At 38.0% G+C, this 16,350-nt stretch overlaps 1 protein-coding gene across 5 annotated transcripts in view; it reads right to left on the reverse strand.

Annotated features, from left to right (window-relative positions):
* Nucleotides 1–16,350, reverse strand: part of LOC307142227 (tight junction-associated protein 1-like) — a 191,637-nt gene that overhangs the window by 104,492 nt on the left and 70,795 nt on the right. For 4 of the 5 annotated variants that reach the window (XM_079842902.1, XM_079842900.1, XM_079842903.1 and 1 more), the window contains one exon: nt 15,227–15,375. The exons of the other annotated variant lie outside the window; for it this stretch is intronic. The gene's annotated coding sequence lies outside the window, so the exon portion shown is untranslated. The remainder of the gene's footprint in view (nt 1–15,226; nt 15,376–16,350) is intronic. 5 annotated transcript variants of the gene reach the window in all.

Genomic DNA, 16,350 nt, shown 5'->3' on the forward strand with positions numbered 1-16,350 from the left:
CGCGCACGCGCACCGCGGCCGCTTGAATTGACACGCCTATACAGTGATCAGTCGTCACATTAAAGAGCGTCAAAGCGGCATTTATCGTTTGAATTTCGTGATAAAATGGACTGAATACTTAATATGTTCGAGTGGGAACTAGGATTGAAGTGTGTTCTGCGCTTAAAACAAGCCGACTGTTAACTGTTAAAGATTGCATTCGTAACCGTTCGGTACACACGCACACCGAACTGAAAGCCCTGTACCGAAATGGTTCGGTACGAATACGTGTACCGTTACACCCCTAATGTGCATGCTTGTATTTTTGAAAGAAAAATATTTATGCTTGATAAAAAAAAAAAATAAAAAAAAAAGATTTAAAATTAAGGCCTCAAAACACACAATAGATAGGTGTTCACAAGACTTTTGCATAATGGGTGTTGTTGCCAAGAGTTTTTGCTTCAAACTGATGTGAGAATCACTAAGCCTACTCATTCACATAAAACAATACACTGATTTAAAATTTGTAAGACAGTTTTTCTTTCCAAAGCCAGTATGTGAGGAGGCGTGATATCTAACAAATAATGACCTGAGAGGACAAAAGAACATAATAGCCCACATAATGAATGAGCTAAAAGCTAAAATGCTCTTCTTATTTAGTTGAAATTGTACTTATCTAGTAAATGCATCTTGATTTAAGAATGTTTAAATATTTAGACTAGAAACAAGACAAAAATTACTAAGAAGAGCATTTCAAAAAAAAAATTTTTTGTACTATTTATGTTTTTGAAAGTAGTCTCATGCTAAAAAAAATTAAATAATAAATAATTGAAATTAAGATACAATTTATACAAACCGAAATTCACTTTAAAGAAAGCAATTCTCTTTCTACAAAACAAAACTCCAGAATAATTTCTGACAAACTTTGATATTAAATTAAAAAAATACCATTAGGCTATAATATATTTAAACATCAATATGAAGCAAAATACGTTTGACTGGTACTATATTTATAGCATATAAGCAAACAATTGCGAATAAAAGCTTTATTGATGTGACACTAGACTCTTTTACAATAAACACGTTATAATCTGTCCAAAACAAGCCAAATAAATCTCGTCTAAACAGTCTTGCGTGTATGACATTTAATGTTGCAACAGGATTCATATTTAAACGGTATTTTTGCATTTAATATTCACAGATGCTAACAGAATAAACTGACCTTACAATCAGCGGGGGAATCATTTGCTCTTAGAAATGAAGAGCTTTTCATGAGCAGAATAAATCCAGGATTATTTCTCAATGCGTCTCAAAACGATGTAGCTGAAGTAACGTTACAGCGCTTCACTAGATGTGTTTGTATGAGTTGATGTGTGGGCGTCGACTCTGGATCGTCAGTATTTGAATCTCAATAGAACGCACGATCTGTGGGAGTGAGCGCATTAGCGGATAGTGAAGTAGGTCGCGGGTAACTGACATCTATCGCTTTTCAACCAGATTACATAAACACAGCATATTTATTTTTGATTTGGTTTACATTGTTTAAAACCTGACATTTCAGCGTTTCTTTAGACATATGTCTCATGTTTGTGAGACAAGTATTCACTAAGCTAGAGTTCCTTTTCTGAAGACTATCTGAATTAATGTCTTTGAGAGAGAGGCTGCAGATCGCGCATCATGTGTGTTTTCTTTATTTTGCAAAAAGTTAACAGATTATAATAATGTATAACACTTACCGGAATGATACAAAACGACAGAGTTATTTGAGTCTCTTGGGCACTGATAAGAAAAAAAGAGCCGATCGCGCCGGCGCGACCGCCGACTCAAGGGGGTTAAACCACATATGTAAATTTTACTCCTTGAAAATTGTTAAGAAATAAACATGTGAGCGTTAGACATGTTGTAGCCAGATATGACGGCGCTACTGCAACACGCATCGCTGCCAATGAGTAGCAAGCCAGTACACAAACTACCGCAAGTGAAGTGAGTCTAAGATGCTTAAAAACACAATCATCTTCATTAAAACTAATAAGACTAAATGATCTCACCTGTGCTTAGCTCGTTCTCTCATATTGCAGTCTTTGATGTTGAAATGAGCTGATGAATAAAAATCAGCTCATATCTGTTGCTTTTGTTGACGTGAACTCTGTTAAATGTGCATATATCGCGGGAATTGAAGATTTGATTTATATTCATTTTGCGGCGAGGTGTAAGGCAAGACAACCTGCATGTTTTTTATTTTTTTATTTGTTTAGATTGTGTAGCCCGTTTCGTTTGCGAGCGCCTACGATCAGCCTAACCTCAACTGATCAAAAATGCCTTTCTACTGTGGTGTTGGTGGTGGTGATAGTAGGGTAAGCGTCTAAACTAACATTGTGATGCTTGAAGTGTTTTATATCAATGGATTTTATTATAGGCAAGACAAGTCAAGTGTTGATTTGAGAGGCTAAAGCGTTGGGTAACTCACTGTCGGCTGCTTGATCGTCACATTAAAAAATAAAAACTTTAACACACAAAAAATGCTCCAAACATTTTTCTAAATTAACTTAATAAAGAAGCGAAACTAAATATAACTACTTTGACATTAAAAACAAAAATTGAACTATTTTAATGGCTGCAACAATGTGTAATGGGGAGGATAAACCATTTTTTTTTTTTAAACACGGGCTCCAGTCGGACACGGGCCAAGAATTTTGATAAGCTGTCGGATACAGGCTGGGCTAGGGCCTAGATTTGAGCTTCTTGTCTGCAAGCGTTAATTTTTCACAAAAGAGAGTAACGTGAGTAACTCATTTAAATTTCAGTAATTGTAATTGCGTTACTTGATTTTAAAAAATATTTAGTTACATGCGTGTTACCGCTAAAAGTAGTGGAATTACAGTAACGCGTTACTCCCAACACTGTTCTTGAGCAGCAAATCATCATATTAGAATGACATTTGAAGGATCATGTGACACTGAAGACTAGAGTAATGATGCTAAAAATTCAGCTTTGATCACAGGAATAAATTACATTTAAAAATATATTACAGCTTTAGAGTATTGCTAATTTATGGCCTTGGTGGTGCAGCCTTCAAAAACATCTTACCAAGTCCCAAACTTTTGAAAAGCGATGTATACGAACATTTCCAGTACCGTGATTTGACAACAGAATATCTGTACATTAGACCAGCCAAACAGACAATACAAGCCTGCCAATCCTCGCTGGCAGGATAACCCTCAAAACATGAGTCAAGGATACGGCTACATCCTCACTATCAATGTGCAAACAACAGGAAACAGGGACAGTATCAAATGATTCAGGGATCAGGCCAACAGATGATTCAGTTTGTTCATCAACATGTTCATGGACTGCTGCAACACTCAGTGCTAAATGAGAAACTGAGTGATGAAGAGAATTTGCCTTGTAACCCAAATTTTAAGTGTGCTGAAAGCAATGGTGTCTGAGAAATGGTCCTACAACTATCCCCCCAAAATGTTTTGAAATCTTCAGAATGGATTTAAATGGGTAAAATATGTTAAATGGATCTGAGAGTACTACAATACTATGAAACACCACAAAAAAAAACAATACTAAAAGCAGAGTTACATTAGCCAAAATATTAATAAATATCAGTGCTTTTACTGTTAAACAAAGTAAAACTGTTTTGTTCATTGAGAAAAGCTGTAATAAAATAAGAGAAATATTAGTTGAAAACTTAAAACTATTATAAAACTTATCTTTAACTACTACTGTATGTACGTACATCAATAAATAAGTACAATGTACTTAGTGTTTGTATTGTGTTGCAAAACACTTGTGCTGCTGTTGAGGTGGGATACGGGTATGGTTAGGGACAGCTTTGGTAGGTTTAAGGGTGGGTTAAGGGGTAAAGGATGGGTCCGCGGTGTAACTATAGATGTAATAATTACAGAAATGAATCACAACTGTAATTACATGCTGGTAAACAAAAGCACATAAAATTACTAAAACTTAAAAGGTAAACTATTGGTGGGTCCCAATTTGCATACTATCCATCCTAAATAGTATTCGAAAATAGAATTAGTACGTCCAAAATCGTAGTATGGTGAAATGAGTATTCCAAAGATACTCGGATGGTCTACTATATCCGGTTACAATCCGAAGTGCAGATCCATGCACACTCTAACGGCTAATATTACCCACAACCCATTGCACGTTGGACGAGGATTCGATTAAAACTACAAACAAGAGAAAAAAGTGTTAAAAAAGCAACAAACATGACGGATGTCTGAGTCCGTCAGTTAAAAGGTTTAGATAAAGGGGTTCAAGTGATTCATTATCAGTATCTAACCTGACAAAAAGATATTTTTTTCAATGTTAACCACATTCTGCAGGAGCATTGTGAACTTTTGTAATGGTACATTTGGGCATTAACTTTTAAATGCATCATTATATTCAAATTGCAAACGCACGAGGAGTCCGCATGAAAACCCCACGACTGGCAGATCAACGTGCTACAAGTACAATTCTCTCAGAAATGGTAGGAAATTAAATTAGATTGAATGTGGAGGATTTTAACTGTGATGATGATTGACAGGGCAGTTAACGGTGACAGGATGCATGTAACTAAGCAACAGAGCTGTCCATTAATGATGATGAAGTAGCTTGTCCCAAAGCTTGCACACTCCTCTGCGAAACACTCAAAAGTATGGACTTTTTCCTTCACAAAAAGAGTACACTTATGGCGTAGTATAAGTAGGCAAATTGGGACGCAGCATATGTAACTGTGCATTGTACAGTTGTATGTTTTTGTTCAAAATTAACCAAATTTATCAATATTGGCTATTTTTTTTTATAGCCAATTGCCGATATCTTAGAGAGCAGGGTGGCCTAAATATATAAGGGTGGTATATATACATTTAATAAGTTAGAAATAAGTAGGCAAGGCAAGGCAAGGCAAGTTTATTTGTATAGCACATTTCATACACAGTGGCAATTCAAAGTGCTTTACACAGAAATGAAATAAAAATATTACAGTTATAATAGGAATTTAAAGAAATAAAAAATAAGAAAATAAAGAAAGTATAAATATATTTATTATTTCTAAATAAAACTCTTGCTTCTGTAATCGTATTACAGCATTATTCTCGAATAATTTTTTTGTTGTTGAAAAAATATAAATAAAAAGTAAGTAAACAGTAACCAACAGGGCTCTTAGTAAGTTTGGTAAGTTTGTGCGCACGCACTGAGAATCATATTTTTTCTAGTAAGGACAAGGTAACACTAATTTTACATATGGCACACAGTGAAAATGGCATGAATATGACATATAGGGCAACTGAATATTACAAAGTCCATCTCACTACAGTGGTTCTACAATCATTTTATGAAGCGACGAGAATAGTTTTTGTGAGCAAAAAAACCCTAAATAACAACTTATATAGTGATGACCGATTTCATGAAGCTTCGAAGCGTTATGAATCAGCGAGTCGAATCATGATTCGGATCACGTGTCAAACCGCCAAACTGCTGAAATCACGTGACTTTGGCGATCCAAACCGCTGTATCGACTCACTGATTCATAACGCGTTTTTAGTACCTTTTATGGGTCTTGAGAGTGTAAAGTACATTGTGCCAATGGAGGCCTTTCTGAGCAATCGGATTTCAACTAAAATATCTTCATTTGTGTCTGAAGATGAACGGAGGTCTTACGGGTGTCGAACGACATGAGGGTAAGTAATTAATGACAGAATTTTCATTTTTGGGTGAACTAACCCTTAAATGCAGGCTACAAATGCACACTTCAGAAGTTCTGACAGCTGGATTCAACCAAGTCTGCAAGGTTTGTTAAATTAACTGTTTATTAGATATTCAAAGATTTGTTTAAATGATAAAGATGTATTTCCTGAATGCCGAATTATGACGGTAAATGAGAACGTATTATAATGTCTGTTACTAATAATATAAAAGCAAAGAAAGGCGGTGCACTCCGATTACTTATGTATGGGCCCAATATGGCTAAAAAAGGTGCATTCACGTAATGTCGTGATTATTGCAATTACATGATTTAAACTGCTTGTAAGATGGAAAATTGTCTGAGAGCTCCTACTTGTACCACATGACGGCTGTAGCACCTGACTGCTGCAGATTAATTTAGGCTTTGATAGCGGTGCCATAGAAACACATAAGGACGTGAACAGCTCCGAATGTAACGTGTTGTCATGATTTAATTTCGATACCGAGGAGCCAGAGCTCCAGGATAACAGCATAGAAATATGGAAAAAATATGGACGTAGTGTCCGTGACGTCACCCATAGGATTCTGAAGAGCAGTTTAGAAGCGTAAAGTAGAGTCGAGCTGGCCGTCGCCATCTTGTCAGCGCGTCACTCCTGGATAACGAAAAATGGGCATAGCGGCGGGACATGGGTGGAGCTAAGGTGACGTGATGACTAACAGACAGCAAACAAACGGCAATCCACCTGTCACTCAAAGTGGCCACACCCTTATTTATGCAGAACTTTAAGGCTTTATGTAATGTAAATGAATGAGTTATAAATAAATAAAAATAAAGTTGGGCATTTTAACACAAGCTCAATGAGATTCTGCTCCCTACTGGAGCCTGTCCTTAGCGGCCAGTCGATGAATTGCAGTTTAAGTCACTTCCGTATTGGCTTCAAGAGAAACTGCGGGAGGTTGCTGCTTGGATAACACGCTCCCAGCTGTTGAGGTTATCCCAATCAGACCAGCAAGTCAGATGGAAAAATTATGCTCTGGTGCGCTTCATCGCCACTCCTTTACATATTTAACGTGTGAAAGCTGATTCAAAATCCGTCACCTTCAGCCCACTTCCAGATGACTGGTGTAAAATGATGCTGGTTTGAATGTTCAGACCGTCCCATTTCCTTAGAGTGTGCAGTCTCATCATTCATAGTGTCAATTGCTTTTCTTGGAACCTGGATTGCGGACATCAGATGTTGTTCTTTGGACAGGGCTTCTTGGCCTGGCACCTACAGTTACGTGACTAGCAAAGATGATGAATCAATCAGGTCTAGACTAGCAGAACATTCTACGATAATCTCCTGTTTTTTCAATGCATAGCCTCATTAAACCTCTCTAACAAATGTCAGAGAACACTTGAGGCAACTGTATTGGCTAGTAGTGGGAGTATTTCAGGATCTCACACTTCAAGTCAAAGAACGGAATCCAATTGCAAAGCTGATGCTCGATGCATATCAATGCTTCAGTGTTTAAAATAGCTTGTTGTTCAATTCTATGTGAAGATTAGAAGCCACATAAATATGTCTGCTCTGATCTGCCAGGGATTTAAAAAAACATTATGAAACCTAGCATTAGAGGCGGCAATGCTATTTTAGTTCCGCAGACATTGTCAAACTAGTGTTTTCTGTGGCCATGCACAACGTTCAGTTGTGCCCAACGATGTGACTCACAGCACAATGAATCATTTTTCTCACCTGACCCCATGGGCCCTATCTTGTTAAGAACTAAAGTCCTAAATGTGTCATAAAAATCTAGGAACACCTATAAAATCTACTAGAACAGGCATCTCAAACTACCATCTTGCATTTCATACCACCCCATTGAGTGTTAAAAGTTTATCCTTAAATCCACAGAGAATTACTTTATGCATTTTGGTTTAGCCTTTAATGATATGTTATAGCTTTCTTATAGGAAAAGAAAGCCAAGTGTAAAAAAAAGTGCTATTAGATAAAAACAAAAGTAGGAGAACAAAACAGGAAATGATTAATGATTGCTCTACAGGAAATGATTATGATAAGGAGGGACATAAAGTGGGTAAATGGTACAGTTCACAATTACTCAAACTGTTCACGTCTTTCCTCTGGTGCTATAAATATGATGGTTCATTTGTGCTCTCTTTTGTCTGAAACAGCTGTAACTGAGCATTCACTGTGACTTTGTGCTATAAATACACCATTCAGTTAAAATATTACACTCATCAGCAGTGATATGATTTTAATCTACTTAAAAATGTCTATGAACAGCATCTGTGATATGTACTAAAAAACAAATACGCATATACAGACAGTACATATACTGTGTATATACACTCATACACTTTATTAGGTTTAACTGCTTGTTAACGCAAATTTCGAATTCTCCAATAAGCATGGCAGCAACTCAATGCATTTAGGCATGTCGACATGGGCTGCATCCGAAAACTGGAAAACGCTGCCTTCGGAGGACACACTTCAAGGTAAGATGAAATCAAGGCACGTCCGAATCCAATGTTAGCTTCAACTTCTCTAGATGTATCCTTCCCTGCCTTTGATATCCCACAATCCTGTGCGTTCCATTCTGTGACAGTTGAGCTAGAAAAAGAAAGATGGTGTCTGAAAGTCGCGGTTGCTGGTCAGTTTGTGTGTAAATGTACGCAAACGCTGCCTGCAGAGTCATTGCATAATGAGACAGCAAGGCAAGAAGTCAGCTGTCTACGTTTTCGGATGCAGCCATGGGCATCTTTAGCGATCTGCTGAAGTTCAAACTGAGCATCAGAATGGGGACGAGAGATCATTTTGAACGTAGTACTGACGTTGGTGCCAAACGGGCTGGTGTGAGTATTTCAGAAACTGCTGATCTACTGGGATTTTCACGCACAACCCTCTCTCTTTACAGAGAATGGTCAGAAAAAGAGAAAATATTTAGTGAGCGGCCGTTCTGTGGGAGAAAATGCCTTGTTGATGCCAGAGCTCAGAGGAGAATGGCCAGTCAGCTGATAGGAAGGCAACAGTAACTCAGATAAGCACTTGTTACAACCGAGGTCTGCAGAAGAGCGTCGTCTGAACGCACAACACGTCCAACCTTGAAGCAGATCATGGGCTACAGCAGCAGAAGACACACCAGAGCTACTCCTGTCGGCTGAGAACAGGAAACTGAGGCTACAATTCACAATGGCTTAGCAAAATCCTACAATAGATTGGAAAAACTATGTCTGCATTGATGAGTCTCAATTTCTGCTGAAACATTCAGATGTTAGAGTCAGAATTTGGCATAAACATCAGGAAAGCATGGATCCATCCTGGCTAGTATCAATGGTTCAGGATAGTCCTGGTGTGTGGGATATTATTTTCTTGGAACACTTTGTGCCCCTTAGTACCAATGTATGACCACTGTGTTCACATCTTATGATGACTAATTCCAGCAGGATTACGTGCCATGTCACAAAGCTCAAATCACCTCAAACTGGTTTCTTGAACATGACAGTGAGTTCACTAAACCTAAATGGCCTCCAGAGTCACCAGATCTCAATCCAATAGAGCAGCTTTGGGATGTGCTGGAATGGGAGAATCGCATCATGGATGTGCAGCCGACAAATCTGATGCCATGTCAATATAGACCAAAATCTCTGAGGAATGTGTCCAGCACCTATTGAATCGGTGCCATGAAGAATTAAGGCAAAAGAGGGTCCAACACAGTACTAGCAAGGTGTACCCAACAAAGGGGCTGGATAAATATGCATGTTCCTGAAATTAGCTCATATGTGTTTGTAAGTAATTTGTATCCTTCAATTCATTGAATTCATTTCAAAGACTTAAAGGGTTAGTTCACCCAAAAATGAAAATTCTGTCATTAATTACTGACCCTCATGTCGTTGGACACCCGTCAGACCTCCGTTCATCTTCAGAACACAAATGAAGATATTTTAGTTGAAATCTGATGGCTCTGAAAGGCCTCCATTGGCACAATGGCACCATTCACTCTCAAGACCCTTAAAAGGTACTAAAGACGTCGTTACAAAGTCCATCTCACTACAGTGGTTCTAAAATAACTTTATGGAGTGACGAGAATAGTTTTTGTGCGCAAAAAAAAACCTTAAATTACGACTTGCATAGTGATGACGATTTCAAAACAAAGCATCATGAAGCTTCGAAGCGTTATGAATCAATGAGCTGAATGATGATTCGGATCGCGTGTCAAACCGCCAAACTGCTGAAATTTGGCGATTCAAACCGCTGAATCGACTCACTGATTCATAACGCTTCGAAGCTTCATGAGGCCGTGTTTTGAAATCGTCATCACTATGTAAGTCGTTATTTAGGGTTTTTTTGTGCACAAAAACTATTGTCGCCGATTCATAAAGTTATTGTAGAACCGCTGTAGTGAGATGGACTTTGTAACGACGTCTTTAGTGCCTTTTAAGGGTCTTGAGAGTGAACGGTGCCATTGAGCCAATGTAGGCCTTTCAGAGCCATCAGATTTCAACTAAAATATCTTAATTTCTGTTCCGAAGATGAACGGAGGTCTGACGGGTGTCGAACGACATGAGGGTAAGTAATTAATGACAGAATTTTCATTTTTGGGTGAACTAACCCTTTAATTAATTTCTGAATGACGCATAACTGGTCACACGGACATAACACGCACATATGATTGAAGCTGAACTCACCAGACAACCAACATATTGTCTGGCAAGTTTGATGAAGAGATGTATGTGTGACCTTGATACAGTCAACACACTGACACAGAGAAAGAAGAAAAGGTGATTCAGTTTACCTGACTGTCACTGCCATTCAGAGGCTAAAGCATTGAGTGAGAGACAAAACATTCAAAAAGGAAAAAGCATCCACAGAGGCTCAGCACTTCATTATTAACAAGCACCTGAGCTGGGCAGCGTTCAGTTCAACTGGCCCATGCTCACTTTTGTTCAGGCCTGGAGTAAATAATTAAACACAGCAAAGGTTCATATATCTGTTTCTGCAACAAAAAAAAGTATTTTTTTCAGGAAGAGGGGTGAATATTATAACTTGGTTCATTATTGCAGGTCTTATTCTTCACTCTCTTACTCTCTTTATGGAGTTGGAGAATAATACAAAATTATATTATATTTTCCAACATATTAGAGAAAAACATAAATGCAAGAGCACCAAACAGGAAATAACAGGAAAAAATGATTAAAGGGTTAGTTCACCCAAAAATGTAAAAAAGAAAAAATGTCAGTATTTCCTCACCCTCATGTCGTTCCAAACCCGTAAGACCTTTCATCTTCAGAAAACAAATTAAGATATTTTTGATGAAATCCGCGAGTTCTCTGACCTCCATAGACAGTAGGGGTGTAACAGTACACAAAATTGACGGTTCGGTACATACCTCGGTTTTGAAGTCACGGGTCGGTACGGGTTAGGTACAGCAGTTTTAAAAAATGGCTTTTTATTTATTTATTATTAAACAGTGGTTTACTGAAAAAATTGCGTCTGTCTGCGTCTGTTTCTTAAAGATAATGCTGTAAACTATATAGGGAGCCCTTACTTGCAGCATTATTACTATAATATTAAAGGTTAACAACAGAGCCCAAACTATAAGCCTATATACAGCTGATATTCTTGTTTAGTTATAGGATAATCAACACTCAAATAACACATTGTGTGCAAACATGTAAACTTCACATAAGGCAGTTTTTGCATTTGAGCAATTCATGCTCATCCATGCTCTCAGTTTCTTCCTAGTAAAATGGCAGAGATTTTTTTTTAGAAACGATATGGAATGAGGCAATACCGTTTACATCGAAATACAGTAGATTGATGCGAACACATCAGAAAAATAGCGGAGAATGAGCTGATGCAGGGAAAGTGCATGATACAATTTGTCCTCAACATGACACATGCTTTATATTAAGGGCTTCAAAATAACTGGTAAGATGCAGTTAACATGTATAGTTTAAAGCAGCTTGCCCTGTCAGATGCTCTGAGAGATAACGTTAGGCTACTTGTGCTGACAGACAGATAAATACCTGCGGTGTTTAATGCGTTTGAAATGTGGTGCTTTCCCCAGTGCATAACTTACATTTCACCGGTGTATTCTCCATCTGCAAATGTTAGAAAGTCATGCAAATGTGTCCATTTACTGTCAGGAGAGGACGAGCTTCTGCATGTGAATCTCCGCTAAAATTCAGGCTTCCGTGAATGAGCGCCACCGCGTCCAAACAGACGGAGCGCAATAGAATAGGAACGCAATAATTCTGACTAAAATATACATATTTCTAAAATATTGTTGTTGGAGAATAAATGTGCCATTTTTTAAACCTACAAGTGTATTTTTATGAAAGTGACCAATATTATGGGGTAATCAAATATAGGCTAATATGCTTTTGTTTTTATTTTCATTTTTAGTTTAGTGAATTTAAAAACAAAATTATCATTTTTTTTTAGATTGTAAACCCCCTTTTTGCACATAATATATTGCATAGCCTACATTACTTTCACTGTATTTCGTACACTGTTGTTTTTAGGACATCATTGGGCAGGATGCGAAAAAAAATTACCATTATAATAAATACAGATTTATTATTTTTATCCAGATAGAAAAATGTAGAAAATACCGGGATATATACAGTGTATCGCCATTCAACCACAAAACAGAGATATTTTGGCCATAATGCCCAGCCCTAGTATACATAAACTGGAGATTGCAACGTGCGAGAACTAGGGATGGGGCCGATCCGATCCAGTATCGGTATCGGGACCGATACCAGCGTAATTCAGGTATCGGATTTTCCCGATCCAACCTTCGGAGGAATCCGATATCCATGAGCCATGTCTGCGCTTTACCGTTGTCTGCTGAAATGACTCCAAAAGTGATTCCCGCCGGCTTGTCTGCTAACTGGCTGCAAACTATGGAATGGATTTCCTGAACGGAGGCGCGGCTCAATGAGACACAGATGCTGCGTCCCAATTCGCATACTATCTGTACTAAATAGTATTCGAAAAAAGAATTAGTATGTCCCAAATCTTAGTATGTTGAAAAAAGTATTCCAAAGATTCCCGGATGGTCTACTATTTCCGGTCAGAATCCGAAGTGCAGATCGATGCGCACTCTAACGGCTGATATTGCCCACAACCCATTGCGAGATGGACGAGGATTCGATTAGAACTACAAACGCGGATAAAAAGTGTTAAAAAACTACAAACATGACGGTTACGCCAACTTCTGCTACACACTCAAAAGTATGTACTTTTTCTTCACAAAAAGAGTACATACTTTTAGGACATAGTATAAGTAGGCGAATTGGGACGCAGCCAGAGTTATGAGACACGCCCCCGCTTAGGAAATCCATTCCGCAGTTTGCAGCCAGAAAGCAGGATAGCATTGAGCAGCATTGTGGCTAGCCAATGTCAGCGATGTGGAAATACTTCACACTGGAAACAACGCAGAGCAAGACAATGTTTGCAAAACCGTAATTCAGAGAGGCGGAAGCTCCCTCGCGTCGTACAACCCAACGAACGCATTTAAACATTTAAAAAAGCAGATAAATTCAAGACTAGGGTGACATTTAAGAGATTATAATCAGGGCTTGACATTAACAATCACCATCTGCGTGTATTTCGGCTGTGTAACACTCACACCAGCCACTTTGCACTTATGGTCTTCTCAAAAGCCATCTGTTATAATCGCGTTGCGCATTATAACCAACCACACGTTTTTCTATTGAGTTTATGCATATAATAATCAGAGGCGTTCAGATTAGCGTAGTTTTTTTCAGAGCGTGCGCCGCTCTCACTCGCTGAAATCTACACTCAAAGCAGAGATAAACGAGCGATGTACGCAGGAGATTCATTCATCATACAGCGATTGACAGTTTTTGTTCCATTTTAGCACCGAAAATAGTTTCAAACAAACACTACAGAACCACATCGCATCTGATATGACTGGCATAAAGTTGGCTTGACGTTCGCGAATTTAGGGACCGTCTCTAAAGTTACATACAACACTGGTATACACATTTCTTACTTAAATGGCATTTGAAGAGAATGACTTAGTCATAAAACTGACTGTAAAGTGTATAGGTGTCAGGTATGATACACACCTTTTGGATTTTTGATATTTAATAAATAAACTGTCAAATCATATGAAAATATATGCTTTATTTCACTAGGATATATGTGTCATAGCTGATAGAACACTGATGGGAATACTGCTTGAGAATATATTTACAGAGATAATATTAGAGATTTATGCGTTATGCGTTGCCATTGACAACGGCCATTATAAGGAAGGAAATCCCACAGAATCTAGCTTAAAGTGCTTAGAGCTGCTTGATTTATTTGTTGTTTGTTTATTTTCAAATATAAAACTTGTTGAAATTTATTAAATATGTGCATCTGTTCTTTTTGAACACTTTCATCTTATTTGAACAAAACCGTGATAATATTGATAACCGTGATAATTTGGGTTACTATTATCGTGATGTGAAATTTCCATCCCATTTCATCCCTAATATGTACATATCATACTTGCCTGTTGAGAGGAGTTCATTTCAGCATCATATAAAATAAACAATAATGATAATAATAATAATAATAATAATAATAATAATAATAATAATAATAATAATAATAATAATAATAATAAAGTAGGGCTGTCAAAAGATTAATCGCGATTAATCGCATCCAAAAAAAAAAATTTGTTTACCTAATATATGTGTGTGTACTCTGTTAATTATTATTTATATATAAATACACACACATTCATGTATATATTTAAGAAATATTTGCATGTATATACTGTATATACATTTATATAATCTATAATATATTTAAATAAAATAAAAAATAATTCTTAAATATATACATGCTTGTGTGTGTATTTATATATAAATAATAATTAACAGAGTACACACACATATATTATGTAAACACAAACTTTGATTTTGGATGCGATTAATCGCGATTAATCTTTTGACAGCCCTAAATTAAAGCAAACGCAGCTCTGGTATCGGAATAGTATCGGCCGATATCCAAATTCAGGTATCGGGATCGGATCGGAAATGAAAAAATGTTGATCGGTGCATCCCTAGCGAGAACACAAAAAAAGTTTCTCATGCGCATGCAAAAGTCATAATTAGAAATTTTGGTATTGTGACGACCCTGGTTTAAAATAGCCACTAGACCGATGATGATGTTCATGGCAAATTAGGATGAAACCCCATTGTTACTCTCAGAGAAAATGGCCACTTCATTATGCAAAAGATCCAATGTTAAAACACCTCAATGAGGAACACTACAAACTAGATGACAGGAATAAATCCCAGCTCATAAGAACAGACAAGAGCAAAAACCTGACCACTTATCAGCAGTTAATGTGCAGCATAGTAAGAGCTGGAGATAAGGTACAAATTATTGATTTCCAGGAAACTATCTGAATTCGTTACAGCTGTTCGGCAAGATCAGACCCAGTAAATGTGGCTACAGTGAGAATCAGAAGAGACACAAAGTTAGAGAACAGCATGATAATACCGCATGGCATCGCCCCTCACCTCAAGTGTGCATGCTGCATTCTCCAGAGTCATCGCCCCAAGTGGGTCCCTCCGGTCGCCAAGGAAACTCAATCTAGCGCACGTCTCGCTCCTCTTCCTCCCGCTCCTCCTCCCCCGTTCAGCATGTGAACCTCAGGGCTATCAATGACCTGAAACAAAAGCAGGTGGATGGAAAAACACGAGCGTCATTGGCGGCGGAGCAGCTCACTGCCAATCATCCAGGCCTGGGATTAAGTGTCAGCGAAGACGCGACAGGGCCAGAGGGACAGCTGGAGCGTGTCTCAAACCAACGTCTGCCTGACTGCTTTGCATTCACACTCACTGATTCGCTCACTACAACGCCGGCCACTCGTGGTCCCCACGGGCCGGGGCAGAGTCGCAGGCATAAAGCAGTTAGATGCTAATTAAGGTGTGCTCCATCAGGAGAAAGTGACTTGATTAATGGATGTGAGGGACAGCTCTGCGGAAAGCTGGATATTCCCCTGACACTGCACACCAAACAAACTGCCTGGCACATGACGAGACTCAATGAAGCTTGGGGGGGAAACAGCAAGAACAAGCAGAGAGTGAGAGCTTAAACGCATGTGATGGCGACTCGAGACCAATCTGAAAGTGTTTCTTTGCAGCAAGTTCTTGTCTAAGCAGATCTGCCATAAAGATTAACCTGCGGAGTTTGAGACACGGGCGAATTCCCCATCAAGATTGTATCAAAACTGAGATTATTTGATGGTTAAATTGTCTGTTTGAAATGTATTAATACATTTTTAAAAAGCCTGTATGTGTAAAATAAGCCTTAATTAAATATTTTCCTCAAAGTAAGCATCAAGCCCTGCATGGTCGTTTATTTTTTCCCCCAAGGAGCACAAAAAACGTCATATTAGCTGATTTATAAATTCCAAAAAGACAATCTACCACAAATTGCGATACACCATAAAGTAAACAGTGTCATAATTAGAAAGTGCAAAAAAGACTGTGAACGTGCAGCACTTTTCATTTAATTTAGGACCTCTTAAGATGATCATTAATCGCGTTTTATCATATCGCGATATTATCGCAAATTCAATTAATCGTTCAGCCCCATTTAAAAATCGCATAAACATTTTAATGATCATCTGTTGCGTTCA

Source organism: Gobio gobio (assembly GCF_949357685.1).
Source record: "Gobio gobio genome assembly, chromosome: 18".
Taxonomy (NCBI): domain Eukaryota; kingdom Metazoa; phylum Chordata; class Actinopteri; order Cypriniformes; family Gobionidae; genus Gobio; species Gobio gobio.